Source organism: Ixodes scapularis, unplaced genomic scaffold (assembly GCF_016920785.2).
Source record: "Ixodes scapularis isolate PalLabHiFi unplaced genomic scaffold, ASM1692078v2 PGA_scaffold11__112_contigs__length_91849675, whole genome shotgun sequence".
NCBI classification, from domain to species: Eukaryota; Metazoa; Arthropoda; class Arachnida; order Ixodida; family Ixodidae; genus Ixodes; species Ixodes scapularis.
The window spans coordinates 39,904,981-39,924,885 of NW_024609837.1; the positions used below are offsets into that span (position 1 = coordinate 39,904,981).

At 46.0% G+C, this 19,905-nt stretch overlaps 1 non-coding gene across 1 annotated transcript; it reads right to left on the bottom strand.

The window, feature by feature from the left end:
• Positions 1-7,707: 7,707 nt before the first annotated feature.
• LOC115312116 lies at positions 7,708-7,893 on the bottom strand. The gene has a single exon (XR_003917153.2). It is a non-coding gene; the product is annotated as a U2 spliceosomal RNA (small nuclear RNA).
• Between the last annotated feature and the right edge of the window lie 12,012 nt (positions 7,894-19,905).

Genomic DNA, 19,905 nt, shown 5'->3' on the forward strand with positions numbered 1-19,905 from the left:
GTTTTGCAGCGCGAACTTTCACTCCTCGTGCTTCGAGCTTGTGTGCGCTAGCCTACTCGGCCACTGATGCCCCGAGCAGTGCACAATATCATAGGATAAAACGAACTTGTTGGTTTCTCGTTTTTCCGCAAAATATATCGCTGCAGGGAGGAGTCCGCTGGTGGGTTAGTCAGTTTTCCCTTTTTTCCAGGGGTCAAGGCGGTTTACGAGTTCTTCGCTTTTCCACAAAAACATTGTTGTCATTACAAAGAAATACAAAGTGCGCACAAGGAAGTGGATCATCAAGTGCGAGGAGACTAGAGCGCACCGAGAGAGAAAGTAAAAGAGTGCGTAGACGTGGGTCTTGCGTAAATATAAAGCACGCACTCTCTTGCGATGACCAAACGAAGCAACGCGAGTGTGCAAGTTTTTTTGTGTTTTTTTGGCGTCGAATGCTATAAAAAGAAACGTTAGCCTTGACCGCGTCGCTCATCAGCCTGTATGTTCGACTCCCCACATGCTTTTACAACAACATCTAAAATAAAATGGGTTCTCTTGACGTGCTTCGGCTATTCTCCCATACAAGCTAATAATACTCCTGAGACGATAATGAGCGATTGTGCTAGCGAGTCAAGTTTAAACTTCTTAAAATTGTCCTTCTAAGAAATTTTTCGAGCATCAGGTTCTTTCCTCAACTTCTACGGTCATTTCCCTTCCAAGTGCTTTTTGTTGGCGCACGTTTCGCTCAAACTCCTTCCGCCCCTTTTATTGCCCGAAATATCACAATTCCGCTTTCTCTTTTTGTTTCATTCTTCTTAACAATTTTTTTTCTCCAGCCCTAATATACGTAACATACATACTTTATGGACAAACACAACGATGCTGATAAACAAGTTTGTTTTCGCCCACCGGGAGTGAGCATTATGCGTGCGCAGAAATCAGATTCGTGTGGAGTACGAATCGTCTGTTCATGTGGCGTGCCTACAGCAGCGCCACCGCAACGGCGAGACACCAGAGCCGCAAACGGCCGGTAACTTGTGTCGGGCGAACCCACGTCGTCATAAGCCACTGTATAGACACTGGCGCCAAAGAGCATCTTCATCATCGGCTTTCGGAAGACCCTTCGGAAGATTCTTCCATGGGACAACCGGCACAGTGGTCTCAAAGCGAACCCCAAGCCACACCTCCAAGAAGTCTCCCTTTTGTTGACCCTGGGAGCAGGAGGCCCCACAATGACTTCCTTCTATTGCAAGGCTATCCGAGGACGACACGGTCTGGTGATTTGGAACCTGGGAGGATCGTCCTGGATGGCGATGCCAACTTCATTTCGCGTCCAGGCAGGCCGACAAAGTACAATGACAAAAAGACGCCAGGGAGAAGCCACGCCGGACCGACAAAGGGTTGCTCCACTGGCGAGCGAAGAAAGGAATTGCGCCAGACCGCGGTACCCTACACTACGTGGGCAGATAGAAAACTTTCAGAACACGCGCTATTGTAGCGGCTTTCGGCGACAGAACCGTAAGAAAGACGCAGTTTGGTGGCACCTGGTGTGGGAATCTGGGAGGCGGTCACAAAAACCCGCGGTAAAAGTCTAGAAAGATCGATATGAAAAGAATAAAATGCCATGAGCAAGCCGTTACCTGGTGCAGTGACGCGATTGGTCCGTGTCATTAGGGAGCACCTTTTGGAGCAGTCAAAAATACATTTTTGAGGAGCAAACAAAATTTTTCGGAGCATGAGAACACACATCATTATCATATATACCACTGACAATACATTCGTTATTATTCATGAGTTGGCCTGTCAAACTGCAATACAATGTCTGTTGGCTTCTCCACTTATGTGCAACCTTTTGTTAGCAACAACTGCAAGGCAGGCTTGATTCCTTCAAACATGGAACTATATTTTTAGTTACGCTTAGAAGCACCAGACACAGCCAGAAATGGGCTGATTGATGAAGGACAGTCTGAACTGATTCGAATGCTGATTTTAGGTACGGGATCAAAGTTAAACCAGCCGAATGCAGCTAACGGAGTTCCCGGCTGGGCCGATATGCGTCGCCGCGTCGTTGGCTTCTCTCTCGTACGTCAATTCATAGAGGAGATACGTTGGGGCTACACAAGCGACTCCCACCATGCTTATATGTTATGCTTATATTCGCCGCTGTGCTTTTAAACGCTGGCGTCGTGTATATGATCTTCGGTACCGAAACCGAAACACTCTTCGTTCTCCAGTAAGGGCGAGAGCAAACGACCGTTTTTGTCTCTTTTTTTTTTTTTTGACGTTTGTCATTTTTAGTTTTTAAACCGTTCTGCGGCTGTTGAAATCGAAAGTTCAAATTTTACAACAGTACGACAGTTCTGCGCGCAGATGATGTTTAGAGACGTCTTTAGTTTGACTGAGATTCTGCCGAGTGTGTTGCGTGCCTCATGACGGCGTATTACGGAGTGCACTGCTCAACAAAACGGTGTAACAATTCATAAAAAAAACATCGGAGTGCTCATTCTTTTGGTTGCCAACAGATGAGAGGTGAGCCTCTATATCAAACTTTTTTTTGTCAGCGTTCGAAACTGAAAGCATTGAAATAGATTATCTTTCTTAATATTTCCATTAGAGCATCGCAATGGATTGCGTATGCTAATCGCCAGGACTAAAGAAGCCTGCCGATAAGCAAGCTGCACCAGCGTCGTCAGTACAGCGAGCACATCGGCGCTACCGCGTTTGCAAGCTGTAGGAAGATTCTTTTGCGGAAAAACGCGTGCCCCACCGTTCTTGTTGCGACTCCGTTGTTGCAAGGATTGGTTCCTCCGGGTGAGTTGTCACAGCAATCTTCAGTTAGTTTGACAACTTCGTTTTCATATCTTTGGATAGAGTACCTAAATGCCCTCACAGTCAGATATATAGTCCCTCTAAACCATTAGTTGTGGTTGTTCTTCTTTGATCGCCACTTAATGAGGGATCTACTAAAAAACCCTGCTCCGTAGAACATCTGAAAAAAAAGGAAACGACCAAAGTTTTCAACCTAGTTTGTGCCAGTAGAGAGTTGGTTATGACTTTTGTGCACCATTGTGTGGATCTCAAAAGTACTGTTTTCGATATAACTTGGATGTCAAATCTAGCCATTATAGTGCGCTGCTCAAATTGGCCTTTCTAAATTGGAGACCGGTTGCCTCGCCCCTGGCAGCCTAACTTCAGACAACCTATAATAAATTTCACACAATTCACCTTTGATATGCACTTTACAGAACAGAGCTAGGTCTTGTCACTTGTACTCAAAAACCTGGCATGTAGCGCAAACACATTATTTGTGAACTTACTATTCTAGATTTAATTGCACATGTTTGTTAGGCTGAAAATAGCTTCTGGGTTGATTTCATAAACCTGCTTACCTGCGCAATCGGTGTTTTTTTTTTTTTTTGTCCACTTCCCTGATGTCTGGACTTGATGTTTGTTTATAGGGCTGTCTGCATTTTTGTATGCTTAATAGAATTTAATTATAAAATTAGATTTGCTTTATTGTACTTGAATCGTACAAAGGCTAACGTCCCCCCCCCCCCCCCCCCCCCCCCCCGCCCTTTTTGTGTAGAGCCGCACGTGGCCACTTAAAGGGGTACGGAAACATAAATTGAAATATTCAAATTTCGTTCGGAAATGAGTCAGGCATGACGGATAATAACCGTAAATCATAATCGCACGTTTGTATTTTGAACGATTGGCTATATTTTTCGTTCCAAACGGTGCACTCGAGCAAGCGCTCGAAGAGAAGCGAGCGGAGAGCGCGATGCGTCATGGGATGTCCGGCGCAAACAAAAACAGAAAGAAAAGATTTCCCGCGTTCGTGGAGTAGCAAGGCAAGCGTGGTTATGAGCTTTGCTCTTGGTGGCGTTGTCAGCGTTGTGGTGGTGTCAATAGCGAGTTTTAGTAGACCGTGTTTCCCGCTCCGCTGATCCCCTCCGCTTCCCGGAACTCTACAGCCAAGGCCATCGGCGCGCAGGCGCAGTGGCGGTTTCTTCGTAGCGGAGGGCTAGCGGAGCGGGAAACACGGTCTACTAAAACTCTCTAATAGCGTCAGCGCGTTACAACCGAGCCGATCGAAGTACCCGTGGGGTGACGAGCGTGTGGCTGGCCCAAGGAGCACGTAGCTTCCACAACACTGTGAGCTTAGGGCTGAACGGGGTGGGGAAAGCAACTTTTGTTCGAGTTTTGAGCGACGGCCTAATCTTCTAGGGGGAGAATGGCTGTTTCCGGTTTCACGAACGAGGCTCCGAGAAAGAAGGGAGTCCTTCCTTTCCGTCTTCTTGGACCGTTTGGTACAATGCGCGATTTGTGGGTTCAGGAGGAAAGCTAAGAAGGAAAACATTGAAATGCCAAAGGGCGGCGCTGCTCCGAAGGAATCTGCTACGTCACGACTACGTAGCAGTTTCCCCAACGTTGCTAGACTACCTCCCAAATAGGCTCCGCATGCATCCACCAGGTGCACATTGAAAGATGGTTTATTTACTTTAAAATTAGTTTTCTGGTGCTTTTCAACGGAAGACTGGTGTTTTTGAGGTTAGGGTGCAACATGCAACACATTAAAGCTAGAAAATGAGCGCTGAAATTTCGTTTCCCTACCCCTTTAAGGGATCAATAAATAATATGGAATTTGGGAGGTGATTTGTATGTCTGGGTATTCAGCATTTTTGTTTCTAGCAGTTGTTTGTAGGGCCATTGAGGTCATTCGAAGTGTGATAAGTGCTTTTCTGTTAGCTTGTACCGTTTTACATATCTGACAACGTTCACTGCGTTTACTGCTTACTACAGTTCTTGGTTCCCCTCGGAGGGCGGTAAACGGCCAACGGAGTTTGTAAATACCTGTTTGAAATACCGCAACTCATTTGAATGGTGTTCAATAAAAAGGCCTTTTAATGAACGTGCTGTTTCTGTTTTATTGCACTGGTAATAATATCACGCAAAGCGCATTTGTTGTGAAGTATAGCGCGCGCGGCTCGTCTGCTCAACCGGTGCTGTGCTGGTCCGCTTGCAGCGGCCAGCGCCCGACACCAGTCAAACATACGGAAAAAGAGAGAGAGGAGAGAGAGAGAGAGAGACAGGAGGAGGAGGCGAGGAGGGTGCACGCCAGCGACGGAGGTGGCGCCATCTGGCCGTCTTTCGAGATACTTTCATCTCCCACCCACGGCCTCCGAGGTCGCGCGCTTCGGGATCTCGGAGGCCTTGTCCGACCGGACATATGTTCGCCTTTGTGCAACTAGCGCCTTGCGGCGCTAGTTTCTCCTTACTACGGTGGAGGCTGGAGCTGCACTCGGCTGGGTAAACTGAATACTTAGTACTTTCCACTGAAATAATGTTAGAATGAAATAATTTTGAACGCCCAAATTGATGTTTCATTCAAGTCCTAAAAGTTGTAATCAACGCGTCATTCTTGATTTAAAAACGACAAAAGAGTTTGTCATTTCATTATAATCAATGACACATACGTAAAACTCAGTCATTCGGAATGACTGATCAATGACAAATTTATGGACGATAAATATGTTAAAAACAATCTAACCAAAATCGCTAAAGTTATTCACATGTTTCCATCCACTGATCAAGCAATATTAGTCTTAACATTCTGCCGATTTGTTTGTTGGTTTGTACCTCAAATATTTTCGATTGAAGTGCTAGAGCGATCGGCTATTTCCGAAGTAGCCTCTGAACAACAAGTTCTCCCGCTTCATTTGCATGCAATGAAACAATTAATTTTTTAACAAGCGAATCTACCGATACCGATATAGCAAAGAGGTATCATAAAACGTACAATATCTGCATTTTATGAGGGGGGGGGGGGGGGGAAGGGTGATATCTATACTTCGTCTCACCCAACGATGGATTAAAGGCAAAAGTTACAAACCACCAGATCCAATCACGAGCCACTTAAAATTGTGCGGTATTTCGATTCGGTGCGCGTATCGGTGCCCGCGTCTCGGATCACTCATGAGGGGACGGGTGGACAGTGGCTCGAATCGAACAGCGCTAAGTAACTGAACAATTTTACATTGCAAAGAAAGCCACGATATATGCGCCCTTTGCAGGGTCGAAGCTATAGAAATGATGCGGCGCTATTGAATTCGAGCATTATTCGTCCATCTCTCATTAATGTTAAGCGTGTCATAGTATCAGTGGAACATGGTTGGACCTGGCGGCCCGTGGCTTTGGCCATTAGTCTATCGTAGGATGAGACAAAGTATAGATATTGTCGCCATTATTCTTACCACCAGAACCACCATAATTCTCAGGGGCCTCATAAACAACAAAGCTTAGGACCCGAAATTCCTTTCCTCGTTGTATATACACGAACTCATCTCTGTTACGTCACGGCGTGGTGGTGGCGCGTCGGTCGCACTTCCGGTCTGGGGCTGTGAGCAGAAGTCCCCATGCGAGACGTTTATTCCTGCGTTGTTTTAAAAGGAACCTGACAAAAACCTGCCTTCTTGTCAAAACGCCGCGACTGGGGCTGTACTAAAAGAGTCGAGAAAGGTTTGAAGGCCAGTTTTCATGCGCTCGGTTCGTCCGAGAAGGTGGATGTGTGCCGTGAAAAGGGAAAACCAGACGCCGTCGACCACGATTGCTTGGGCGGGAAGCACTTTGGATTGAATTCACGGATACTTCTGGTCATCAAATGTATTTGTTTTGTTCTAACATGAACGGCGGAAAACCGCGAGGTTGTACGGACCACCTGCGGACGACGTTCAGTGCATCTTCAAGTTCAAACGGCCGCTTGACTGTTTAAACTGCCGTCTGCTCTTTCAAACGTTTCTGCTTGTCGTCTGCTCTTTTAGACGACACAGGCCCGCAGACCAAGCGTGGGCCCGGTACTTGCGATAAGAAGCAAGTGCAGGCATCAAAAGACTCAAATTTGAAGGTTGGTAACCAGGCTCGATGTAAACAGTAGATACAAGGATGCATTGCTAATTGTTACCAGTGGCCATCACCGACTTTTTATGCCTGATTCACTTGGTCCGATTCCGCTTGAGATTTTCAGCATCGACGTCGACCATCTCAGCTACGGTTCACGCTTTTGCAGCCCGACCGACGTCCGGACTGAAAATTGCGAGCGAAATCTCATCATGCGACTCGGGCTTTAGCGTACATTCTGCGGCTTCCACGCGGAATGAATCGCCGCATGTCACATTATTCACGCGAAGTTTTGCGGTGTAACGAGCCTCGGTAATTTCGCTGACGCCGCTGAAGTAGTCAGACCTTGCCAAGAAGACGTAGACTCAACAATGCGAACGCGAAAAAGGGCAGGGGGACTCACACCGACGCCAACAACATCGCATTTCAATGGTTTGTTTATGGGCGACGGCGAGCTTCTTACCCACACCCCCATCGCGCATGCGCGGCACCGGTGGCGTCCGCTAGGGGCGCTCCGGTTTGTTTGTAAACATGAGTTAGTGTATAGAGTTATTATGCAGTGTAGATAGAAACCGACCTTCTCGCGTTTGTCCCTGTGTACCGCCAGCGCATCCTCCGACGTCGACATAGGAATGCATACAAGTGTTACAAGCGATAAAAAGCGTTCTTGCCCGATTCGGGACTACAGACGAGAGCCATGCATAACTCTCGGTTGTTATGTATAGTAATGCATACAAGCGTTGCAAGCGTTCCGACGGTTCCCCAATTCGGGATCACTACCGAGAGCCATGCCATATGATCTAATTTTGTAATTTGTTATTTTTCCCAAGACGGGGACGGGCCACTCCCGGAAGTAGTGCAATACCGGACCAACCCTGGCGTCCTCGAAGCAAGCTTCGTAGGGACACCACTTAAAAAAATAAGTTTAATATCCTGGACCAATTCGATCCATATCAGATATTAAGCTGATAAGAACAGATTCTGCAGATGATCTTAGCCAAAAGGCCGAGAAGCGATACTGCTGCATGCAGCAAATTTTGCCCCACCTACAACAAGCTTCCTGCGATAGCGAAGTACATCATAGCTTTATATCATATTTGTCGATTTCTACAAAGGAACCAATAACAATGTTTTATACAGAAAGTTTACTACAAGCAAGTTAGTTCTATCCTTAAGTTACATTGAATCATAATACGAAGCCTTCAGCTACATTCTCGATATTTGTGCGCACCGACACGCGCCACATCTCGTCCAAAAAATACAACCCCCCCCCCCCAAAAAAAAAGAAAAGAAATAATAATGCTTGTATTTTTCTTTTTTTTTTTTTGGGGGGGGGGGGGGGGAAGAACTGGGAGGACAAGCGCGAAGGGAGCGTATCGGAGCTTAGCCGGAGCAGAGCCGGACCCGTAAACTGACAACGCGTTGGGGCTACTCGCACTCGGCGGACCAATCAACGCATCCCTTTCATCACCTGATCCCCGCTCATCCTGCGCGTGGGTCAACGAGGTAGTGGGGCTTAGAGTGATAAACCGGAATTTCGGAAGTGGCACCCCCCCCGGTCGCCGCCATGTTTTACGCAAATGTGACCACTCGTAACGTGACGTCCCAAGAGCCGTGACGTCACAGGTAAGATGGCAGCGCCCAGAGCTGGCGGAAGCAAGTTTGTTCGGTGCGCGGTAGCAGTGATGTGCAGCTGCTTTCCGACGACTTCGGGCTTTTTCGAGTTCGCTGACGCAGGTATAATGCGAAAATATGAAGGAATGAGACTTTATACCCTTTTTGCGCGAGATCGCACTGGATCATCTGGATATTAACACCTGTGAGGCAGCATCAGCCGTATCGCTGTACCGGTGCTCGGATTCGGGATCTGTTAGAGGATCGATAGAACTTTCAGTGTTTTTAGCTTAATATTTTCGCATTCTCTTAGCTTTGTTTGAACGTTGGAATGTCTGAGAATCGAAGCGAAAGGTATACGTCGCGTTAGGGCCTAGGGGAAGTTGTTTCAGCCCTGCGTTACCGAATAATCATAGAAACTTTTAGCGAGGAAGTTCCTGCGATCTTTAACCTTTTGTGCTAATCGACGATTCTACATTCGATCGATTTTCTTCCTTTTTTTTTTGTGAGTGCGGAGTGCACACTTATTTTCAGCTACGAGGATGACGTTTTATTGAGTGTGGTGATGAATAAATCGTTGCAGGCACCTGCTTCAAAGCTATTCGACTTGCTATAAGAACAACTGTTTCGGTGTATGCATAGATTAACTGCACCTTTTTTTCTTTTGTAGGATTTATTGCAGCAATACGTTTTTTCATCAAGAGTGTACTACATTAGTCGGTCAATTTTTACTTGTTCTAATTACCTGGATAAGATGATTCACATTTGTGTTCATACCTCGCCTGAAAAGCAGTCGTTGAAACATGTTGACCATTCCTCTCGGTGTCTTCAATAGACTTCTTGGAAAGTGTGGTCTGCCTATACTTCATATTATTGTAACTTGGAAAAGGGCAACCGCCACAGCCCCCTCGAGCCAATCAGAGAGACGGAGCGAAGGTGTGTGACAAATCTGTCCAGACGAGCACTCTGATGATATGGTGTCATGTGCCTCTCTCCAATGTGCCTATTGACCCGCCGAGACGGTAGCCTTTGCAGTTTGCCAGATTGTGATGAAAGGAATTACAGTAGCTACTGCTCTAATTACCCCAGGCTTTCATACTTTGGGCATTTGTTCGGCAAGAATGTTATGTCCGCCATCACTGTGAACTCGGCTCGGCGCCTATTGGACTCGAATGCGACATTAGCATTCGACGTGAACTGGGGCCCAGTCGTGTGCTTTACGCAGAAAAAGAAATGGTGACAGTTGTGTTACTTGATGGGGTTCTGCAAAGGGTCTATTGTGTCATACATATATGAAGTGTCCTGCTATATAACTATGCGTCAACACATACTATTAAAGTATATGCTCAGAGGTGTGTTTGTTTTTGCAATTAAAAAGTTACAGCAGTGTGCTTTAATGTTATTATCATGTGTGTAGATTTAAGTATCCTCTCTGCAATGCCTACGAAGGCCCCTGAAGGGAATAAATTAATAAATACCATTTTCACATCACTGGAGTTGGTTTTCGGATGCACCACGTGTTCAGGAGAGGTGGAACGAGTGCAGCCCCATGCAACAAGTCTGCCAGTCTGGTATGTTCCATTAATTAATATTGAAGGGTCAGAAATGCGAGTGTCCTCAAAAGGACCTCCGAGTGCAGTGAACACAATTCTTGGTGTATAAACTCTCAAGGCGTAAAGGCAAGCGGAAATATGCTTATCTGGTTAGTGTATCAAATATGTTTATTTCCACTTGAATACATAATTATTGATTCTTAGTAAATGGTTCCATAACGAGTTCTTTCTGCGACAGTCTTCTGTCAGGCGTTCAGTCGTAGTACCTGTGTATCTTGTTGTCGGATGAGGCTCCTGGCACGTCGGTGTTCAGTTTGGTCGAGTAGCAACTTTGACCGACTGATGCCGTCTTGTAATCATACGTCATGTGCAGCCACTGACATTTGATGCACTGAAGCCGCAGGGCTGGCTTCTAATCCGCAAATTTTCCTGGTAGTTTTCTGCATCAATGCAGCAAGCTCGGACGTGTATTGGTTACGTGGCTGTGCCTTTTGCTGTACCGATGACTTGATAGCTTGCAACAATGTTTGTTTGCGACCCAAGCCATTTCACTTCCATTTCGTAATGGCGATTTATTCCGCATCCCGCGACCACTGCAACTTGTGTAAGTCTCGTGTGGCGAAGTGAAGTCTGATGATGCTTGCAGTCCACTTTTGGGAGCAACCAACCATTCTATTTCTCCAAGTCACTCAGCGGCATTCTCCCTCAAAGTTGGAAATTGTGTGCTTCGTGGCGTGGAAACAGATAATTAATGTCAGCAAATTATTAGGTATTGTCCTTGGACGACAACCGACACCAGATCAACTGTCCTTGCATTGCCGCTCACCTGCTTTGTCGTGCTTACCTGCCATCCAGATGAAGTGGATCACGAGCTTCGAGGTAATGTCGGCACCAGGGACAAAGACCGCCAAAGATAATCCTCAATCTTTCGCGGACGCTCGTCGAGACGTGGTCGAGGGTCGTTCGGCGCGAACCCTTGCAGGCCAATTTATTTGTACGGGCACCTCTAGTAGACTTGGTCGGCCTTGTGCAATGATAGCAGAGTGGTTTTCGGTCAGCAATTCGCAGCACCTCCGTTTTCCTCGGTGTAATTTGTTCAGCAAGGACCTACACTGGTTCTTCCCAATGTCAGGAATGCTTCAGAGTTTGGGTGTCTTGTTGAATTCGCATGGAATAGTAACAGGTAGCCGGTGGTGGTCGTTGTGACTTTGTGGCATAAGTCGCCCTCGGTTCGTCAGATGCCGCTTTGCTCGAAGAAGTCTCCAGTTGAAATGCTTGTCGAACTTCTTCCGAAACAACCTCGGCAATCAAAATAAACGCCGGGCAACAGATATGGCAGGAACTAGCTTCCTTACCTCCTCCCGGACACTGTTGTGGATGATGTCCCGGATGCCTGGGGGGCTGGTGTCGAAGTTGCAACTGGACGACTCGAGTGTCGAGATGCTGGGGAGTTGTTGATATTGACAGGCTCGGGCCTGCAGTGTACATTCAATGTTGGAAGCCTCGGTGATATGAACCCTTCGACTGCTGTCGTGGGGTTGCGGAGAAAGCTGCCGAAGGTGTTGTCCCTCACATGAGGTTCTTAGCTTCTTGTCTTCTGTAGCACCAGGGTTGGCGTGGGTACTCGATCAGGCGCAAAACATCCTCCACAAAGGTGGTGACGCTCTTGTTGGGGCCGTGTTCTGGACAGAATCAGGAATTCGGCTCTCTCTCGTCAATGTTGGCTGATGAACTTGCACTTCAGCTCGGTCTTGCAAACTTCCCACGACGTTAAGGAGGATTCCTGGTTCTCAAACCAGTGCCTGGCAGTTTCTTCCACGAGAAGTATAGACCATTCCATTTAGCGCTCTCTGGGCGGCACCATTTTGTTCTACAGCAGTGCCCTCTCCATACATCCGGGAAATTAAGCGGGTTCGAAGGAGTAAAACGAGAAAGGGCACGCGCCCGACTCCGCTAGCAGACGAAACTAGGACTGGAGCGAGCACCCGTGACAATATAACAAAACAGATAGAAGAGAGTCTATCATGACCACTAAAGAAGCTACATTGCTTTAGTGGCATTCTGTCCGAATAAATCCTCTCCTTCGGGGTTTGGCGACTGCCGAGGACGAGATGCACTGAAATGGATGTGGGACCACTTTTCTGGTAATGAGCCGCTGCAGACTGTCGTCGCAAAGCGGCGTGAACGGGTAGACTGGGTAGGTAACACGCGCGATGAAATGTCCATACAGCTTGCAATTCGCGTAACGAGTGTTGATGAAACTTTGGTGTCGACGAAACGTGCGACAGACCAGCAGAATCAATACCAACAGCAACACCTGTGCTCCGTGAAAGTACGCGTCTATGCCAGAGCAATTTAGTAGGCAGCACAGCATCACCTAAAGCGCGGCACAGGAACTACCAGCTTGAAGGCAGCTCTTCGGCGCGCCGCACACCTGTGCTCCGTGAAAGTGCACGTCTAGGCCGGAACAATTTGGGAAGCAGCACACTATCATTTAGCACGGTGCGGGAACTACAAGCGTCATGGCAGCTCTCCGATGCACCGCACAACAAAAGTGAGCCTTCGGTCATTTGAACGAAGCGGCACCACGATCGCACATTGCCAAGCACGACTCATGCAATTTCCGTCGCTAAACTGTGCATCCAAATATATTGCACTCGCCTCACTGCAGATCTTGAAGGTTCCGATGGTCAACGTGAGCACAGAAACGTTGCCTTAAAATTTATCCTAGCGTCCGAATGAATCCGAGGTCTGAGCAACGTAGGGCCGATTGTCTCTTTCGTGGCAACATCCCCGTCGGTCACCAGCGAAATACACACCGTTCCTCCGTATTTTCACGATGTACCTACTTCAGACACCACGCTGAACTCTGAAGTCGCTTTCGACCGGCCTCATATGACGGCTTCCGCGTCTGAAATCAACTCGCCGAGACGAACGACAACCAGCAAAGCATCCGACAAGCTCCGGCCCAGCTGGGGCCAGCCGCTGCATGGGCGCTGCCATCTTTCCTGTGACGTCACGTATTTGGTTTGGTCATGCGACGAGTGGTCAAATTTGCGTACAATGGCAGCCGCCTTATGGGGGTCACTTTCGAGTGCAGACCGGAACCCCGATTTATCGCTCTAAGCCCCTCTACCTCGTTGGCGTGGGTACAGACGGCAGCGTGAGCACGTGGCGATAGATAGGCAAATGATTAGTTCAACGAGGGCGTGGCTCCCACCGCACTGTCAGCTTAGGGGTAATGGGAGTATAGCGACTCTGTTCGGCCGCTAAGCTGACAGTGCGGTGGAGGCTACGTGCTTAATTCAGGTGTCATATTTCGCCACGTGATCACGCTCACCTGATCGCTCGTAACCACGCACAGAGAGCGAAGTCACGTGATAAAAGGTAGGCGAGCAATTGTACTGACGAGCGTGCAGCCCGGAGAGCGTTACAGGACGGCGCAAACAATCTATCGAAAGCTTCGCACTGTTATTAGTACGTAGTACAGTGCCGCCGTGTAGCGACGCAAAGTCACCCTAATGGACTAGCGCGCAGTGATTCCAGGTTGGGCTATATTTTTTTTTTCAATAGACCATTCCATTTAGTGCTCTCTGGGAGGCACCATTTTGTTCGACTGCAGCGCCCTCTCCACACATCCGGGAAGTTCAGCGGGTTCGGCGGGGTAAAACGAGAGAGAGGGCACGCGCCCGACTCCGCTAGCAGACGACAAACCGGGAGGTTGCCGTTCTCCATCTTTGGGCTGTATCGGCGGGCTCTAACGAACATCGAACTCTCGCTCGTGGCTGCCGTTGTGAAGCGGTTCGCGTTCTTAGAATATTTGTGGCTACTCCAAAATCAGCCTATAGCTCTCTGTTGTTCTATTTTGCTAAATGATCAACTAGCATATCTTTTTTCCGTTACTTAAATAGCAGTTGAGTCAGCCGGCAGTACTACCCTCAACTACTGCTTGTATTGCGGCAGGAGAGCACGTTTTATTTATTATTTCAGACTTCCACTCATGGTCGCTAAAGGCCTATACCAGTGCGAACTTTTGTATAGTAAAAAAAGGAACAGCAACCGGATTTTCTTTTCGCCAAAGAGACCGGCCAATCTGACACAGTTTTCCCTATTTTTGTTTTTTATTTGCACGCAAATAACAGCGCAATTGGACCCTGTGAGTCTTTTTATCTAGCATAGTAATACACGATAACTGGCATACCAAAATCTGCACATCTGCGCTTGAAAGTTCCAAAATGACGCGATTGTAAACAGAGTTTGCACGCCAGCCGTACGCTATAGCTACAGCCCACTCGGCGGAGCGGACGACACACGGGTGAGAGGGGGAGGGAATTTTTTTCTCTTTTACCCTCTCTGCTATGACCCTAATGAAACGGTCTATACTCTCAGGGCCGAGAGGGCATTACAGAGAGGAGTGCGCAAGAACAACAACAAAACACGAACACACGCACAAAAAAGCAGAGGCCAACAATCCACTTCTACGAAAAAGAAACAAAATTCTGCCTAATATGTATTAACAAAAATGATTAACTAACATGATTAACTAAAGCAGACCTAAAAAAATTAATGGATGGTACGTTAACTAAAGATGCGGGAAGGTGGTTCCAGTCAGACGACGTTCGAGGAATGAAGGAGTCAATGTATGCTGAGGTTTTGCAGTGAGGTATGCCGACCTTAAAATGATGATCGACGAAATAAAAGATGGGCTGAGGAATAGCCTGTCCTTCAGTGAGAAGGTAGAATGGTAAATATTGTAAAACAGGCATAGACGTGATATATTCGACGTAGTGAAAGAAGAGAGAGAGAGACCTAGTTGTTTTCATTAAAGAGACACTAGCCTTGCGATGGTAGTTGCAGAAAATGAAACGTACTGCACGATTTTGCACGACTTCGATGTTATTCATGGTTGTTTAACCTGGATCCCAAATTGCCGCGGCATACCCGGGCATTGAGCGAACTAGAGCTTTGTATAAATGTAGTTTTAAGGGCATAGGTGCTGAAGAGAAGCTTTCTTTTAGATATCCAAATCATGTAATCAGTATTGGCGATAATGTGATCAGTATGAGCTTTCCATGACATGTTAGAAGTAATATTTATACAAAGATATTTATAAGAATACACAAACTGCAGAGGAGTGTTAGAAATTGAGTATGACAATAACGGCTTATCACCACAAGGGACGTTCATAGCTTTACATTTCTTAGTATTAAGATACATTTGCCAGACGCTACACCCGTCGGATACCACGGATAGGTCACCTTGAAGAAGTGCTTTATCAGATTCGTTAGTAATTTCGTGGTATATTATGCAGTCGTCCGCGAATAAACTAATGAATGATGGTGCACAGGTCGGTAGCTCATTAATATAAGTAAGAAATAAAAGGGGCCTTAAGAGGGACCATTGGGGAACACCAGAAGTAACGGGACAGAGACAGGAATTAGCTTCATTTGTAGTAACAAATTGAGAGCGATTAGTCAGGAGACATTTACTCCATGACTGAACATTCGGGTTCATCTTAAAGGGGCAGTGAAAGGAGGTGTACGCACTGCATCCCCAATCACTGAAGGCAACAAAACGCAGCACGCACTCCGAAGCTCATCTGGTGCTTTCGTAGTTTGTACTGTACTTGCAGAATTCACGTGCTTGCTAAAGGGAAGCGCAAAGGTGGCTTCTTTGCGTAGCCTTTCCTCTCAAAACTTCGTATACACAGGCATTTGAAGATTACAACACTGTTCGGGAAACCTTAGAGATTTTCCCACTGTTTTTAAATAAAGGAGTAATAAACAAGCAGCGTTGGGACGTACTTTATTCACATGGTACACATCGCGACACTGTTAGTGCGAACACGACATTGGCACATTTTCGCCTTTTACTTCTAAATAGAATTAGTAAGAACAAAATTTTATCACTTACAATACAAAACTAAATGAGTTCTTTCCGTAAAAAAATAACTTGAATGACAGCGCTTGGTTTCAAAGAGAAAAACTTAAAAAACCGGCGATCGCTTGTTCGCGCTAACAATGTCGCGCTCTGTACTTTAAGTACCACTTGGACTACACTTGAAGTGCATTCTCTGAGCACGTACTTGTACTTTATTAAAGTGTATTTTCTGGTTCTTTCCGAGAAAAGTACAACTCGCGAATTCAAAACAAAAATCCCCCAACATTAAAAAAAAAAAAAAAAAATGAATGGCGTATCGTTTTTTAAAAAAGCGCTATCGCCTTTCGAGACGTCCTCTGGTCATTATTCTGAGTAAAGATGGGCTGCTATGAGACCGATACAGACAAGTATCTCATAAGTTTATTCTGTCAAATAATTCGTCGGCGAGTGTAAAACAACTACTCCGTGGCGACTTAACTTTATCCAATATTTTTCGCCATTTTGGAAAAAAAGACTGATGCACCTCCGACTATCCATGGAGCAATGCATACGAGTTAAAAAAAACAACAACAAAGAAACTGCATAGGGGATAAAAGAGCATCCTAAAAGACTGTGTTTAAAAGTAATTGTACTTCACTTTGAAAGGACATTGTATTTATACAACTTTACTTGAAGTACATTTCACCAGGTGTACTAACTACTTTTTCTTGAAGTACATATAACTTCTCATTTACTTCGTATTCTACTTCAAGTACGTTTTAGATGTACACTACGCAGCACTGTAAAGGCCCGTTCAAACGCTTGCGACCCCTTAGAATCGATTGTCGCGCAACCCCTTAATATCTCTTAAGACAAGAGGATACACTGGCGCCATCTATTGGGTAGCAGTGTAAACTTGGCGGTCCGGCATATTTTCTATTTTGCTCGCGCATTGTCCTTTTTTTCTTAGCTGGAAAAACTTTTGTCAACGTTATAAACAAGCCTTTCTTATAGGTGTTATGCACATTTGACCTCGGAAATCCCGCAAAACCTTCGCTCTTGTGAAATGCAGTTCCAGGGTCACCGCATAGATGCCGCCAGCGTGCCAGTGTGTTCTTTCGTCCTAAGAACTTTTAAGAGGTTTCAAAACGTCTCGTCTCTCTCGGTCGTACTCGGTTGCTCGTGTGCGAACGGGCCTTAAAGAAGCAGAAGCTGTCTGCAAAATCGACCTCGAGCAGCGCTAAACCTCAAAGTATAAATGTTACATCCCAAGTACATCATTCACCGAAAAAAGAAAAAAAAATAGGCACGCAGAAGCAGAACCGGCTATTAAAATATTGCAATAAAAACACAAGCCACTTTAAATTTGGCTAGCTGAATTCCGCTAACGGGTGAACATATGTGTAATTTTCTGCTATTAAACAAATATAAGAGTGACTGCAAAAGTAATTCGCTACCTTGTACGGTAGTTAGCAATTTAATCAATTACTTTCCATTCGAGTAATTTCTACTCCCCTGAAATTTCTTTTGTTGCCAATACTCAGTAATTTAGCTTAAGTACTTTTTTTAGAAACTTGTACGTGACTACTTCAAACCCGGCAAGAATACACAGCAGAAGCCACCGCTTAATGAGCATCGTAGGCATCGTCTTGTTCAATCAAGCCACGCTGACACGCCGTTCCCGAGAGAACTCAAACCCACCGTCACAAACACCGTACCTCTAACACACAGCCCCGAACGTCAGACGTCGAACATACACACACACATTCTAAGCGAGTCGGACACCTTCTCGGAACCACACCGCAGTCTTATCTGTCACCAACGTCAGGCGAATATTTATCCAGGTGCGAAGTCGCTGTTGGGAGACTCCGAGCTTGAACGCGTCGTCTTCAAAACTGCAGTCTCCCGTTGTACGTCGGCGGTAGTTGGCCGGTTTTTCTGTTTATCTTCTTTTGCGTCCGCGAAATACGACCGCTTTACCGGAGTAAGGTACGCTACTCTGCGGCCCTCCGCACGCCGTAAGCACGCCGGCGCAGACGTATCACCCCCATCCGCCGCATCCTTTCTGCACGCTCGCGCAGTCGTGCTCCGCGATCCCTCCACTGCAGTGGCCGAGATATAAACGTCAACGTGCGGCCTCTTCGTCGCCGACGACGGAGCAAGCCTCTGCCGCGTCGCCTCCGACGCTGCGATCGATGTTGCGCCGAGCCGACACGAGGAGGCGCCCGGTATTGGCGGCCAAAACCCCGGTGGGGGCGCCACTGAGCTGCACGTGAATGCCGCGTGATACCCAAAATGTGATGATGCGCCGTTTGTTTAGATCGCGCGCGCCATACCGGTACGACGTGATAGTTTGCTTTCGGACGCGGCGAGGTAATTCGTTATTTTTCTGTCATCGGCAACACACCTCACAAAAAAAAAAAAAAAAGAAGACAAAAAGCGTCAGTTTTTTTTTTGTTTTTTTTTTATTTAAGGAAAAAATGATTGGGCAAGCAGAGATTACATTAAAACGGGACAAAAAGGTGTGGGCAGGCTCAGTGGTGTGCTCGAATCACCTAACAGGCGATTTCACGACGAATTGTGTATTTTGTATTATGTCTTAAATTTCTTCACGAGTGTCTGTTTCGTCCTCCGTACGGATTCTACTGGCGGGAGTCGGCGCCAACGATAATCGAATATTGCTCCTTTCTTTTTTTCCCCGCACCTGAGTTCCTTTCCCCGTGCCTTTCGTGTCACCTGTCGCTCTGCAAAGTTGAAAGACGTACAGTCTTTTTTATATTGTCCTAAACAAAAGGACGCTTATGTGTCTGTTCAACAAATCGGGTCCAGAGGATCCCATATTCAAGCGAGTCTCGCCTTATTGCGGTATATAAGCCGCGGCACTGTGTTCTGATCGAGAACAAGAAAATTAACTTATTCTGCATATTTCAATAATTCGACGGAATGTAAACACCGTTGAAAGTTGTTATGGTCAGTATTACGACTGTCAACTATTCCAGACGGCTTATGGCCAAGGCAAAATGTCATGTAAACTCCCAAAATACTGGTTGTGATCCTGGGGTTTGTTGTCCCTTATTGACAGTAATTAGAACTGGACCACAAAAGTGTTTTCTTCGCTTGCACGTCACATATAAATAAATCCGTATCTCTATCTTTAATTATATTGTAATTACCGCAATCGCATATCATTTTCACCTGTGCAATGTCTCAAATGGTTGTCATTGTAGCGTTAGCTCTCGATCAAATAATTTTCAGTTTAAATGCACGATCTTAACAATATGACTCGTTTTTAAAAAAAATTTGACAAAACGGTTTTCACTATAAGCTTGCGTATATTTTTTTTAATTTTATTTGTGTGTAGAAATTTGTTTTCGTGTGTTTTTTTTTTAATTAGAGTTAGTCCTTTATATTGTGTGCCTCGTCAGAATGCAACATTTGTTCTTGCATGAACTCTGTAAGGACTCCTAGTCATCCACAATTTATATACTTGGAACATTCACTTTGTCACTGAACTTACCAAAATAATAAACGTGTTGCAGCTTAGGATATTAATAAGCTTGCGGGATCTGTATAAAAATAAATGGATGCAGGACTCCACCTGATGTTTTAAAAACTGAACAATCGGAAGAGAAAACTTGTTAGTTTATCTCAAGGAAGGAAGCCAATACAACAATGGTGCCAATGATTCTTCTCCGAGGAAGTGGGAGAAGAAATTTTTCTGAAACTGTCAACTAAAGTCGGAAAAAAAATATCTACATTTAACGCATTAATGAGCTAAAAATGAGCATGTTCACCGTGCTTTTTCTAAGACGAAAAAATAAGAACACTTTATTTAGCGGCATTGACACTTGGGATAAAGATTTGAAATTTTGGGATTTTTTACGTGCCAAACCGACGACGGGCGTTTGACAAGCAAAAGCAGAGGACTGAGGGTTAATTTCGACCACCTGGGGATCTTTTAACGTGCAACTGAAAGCTTGGTTACACGGCGCCTTTTCCTCAA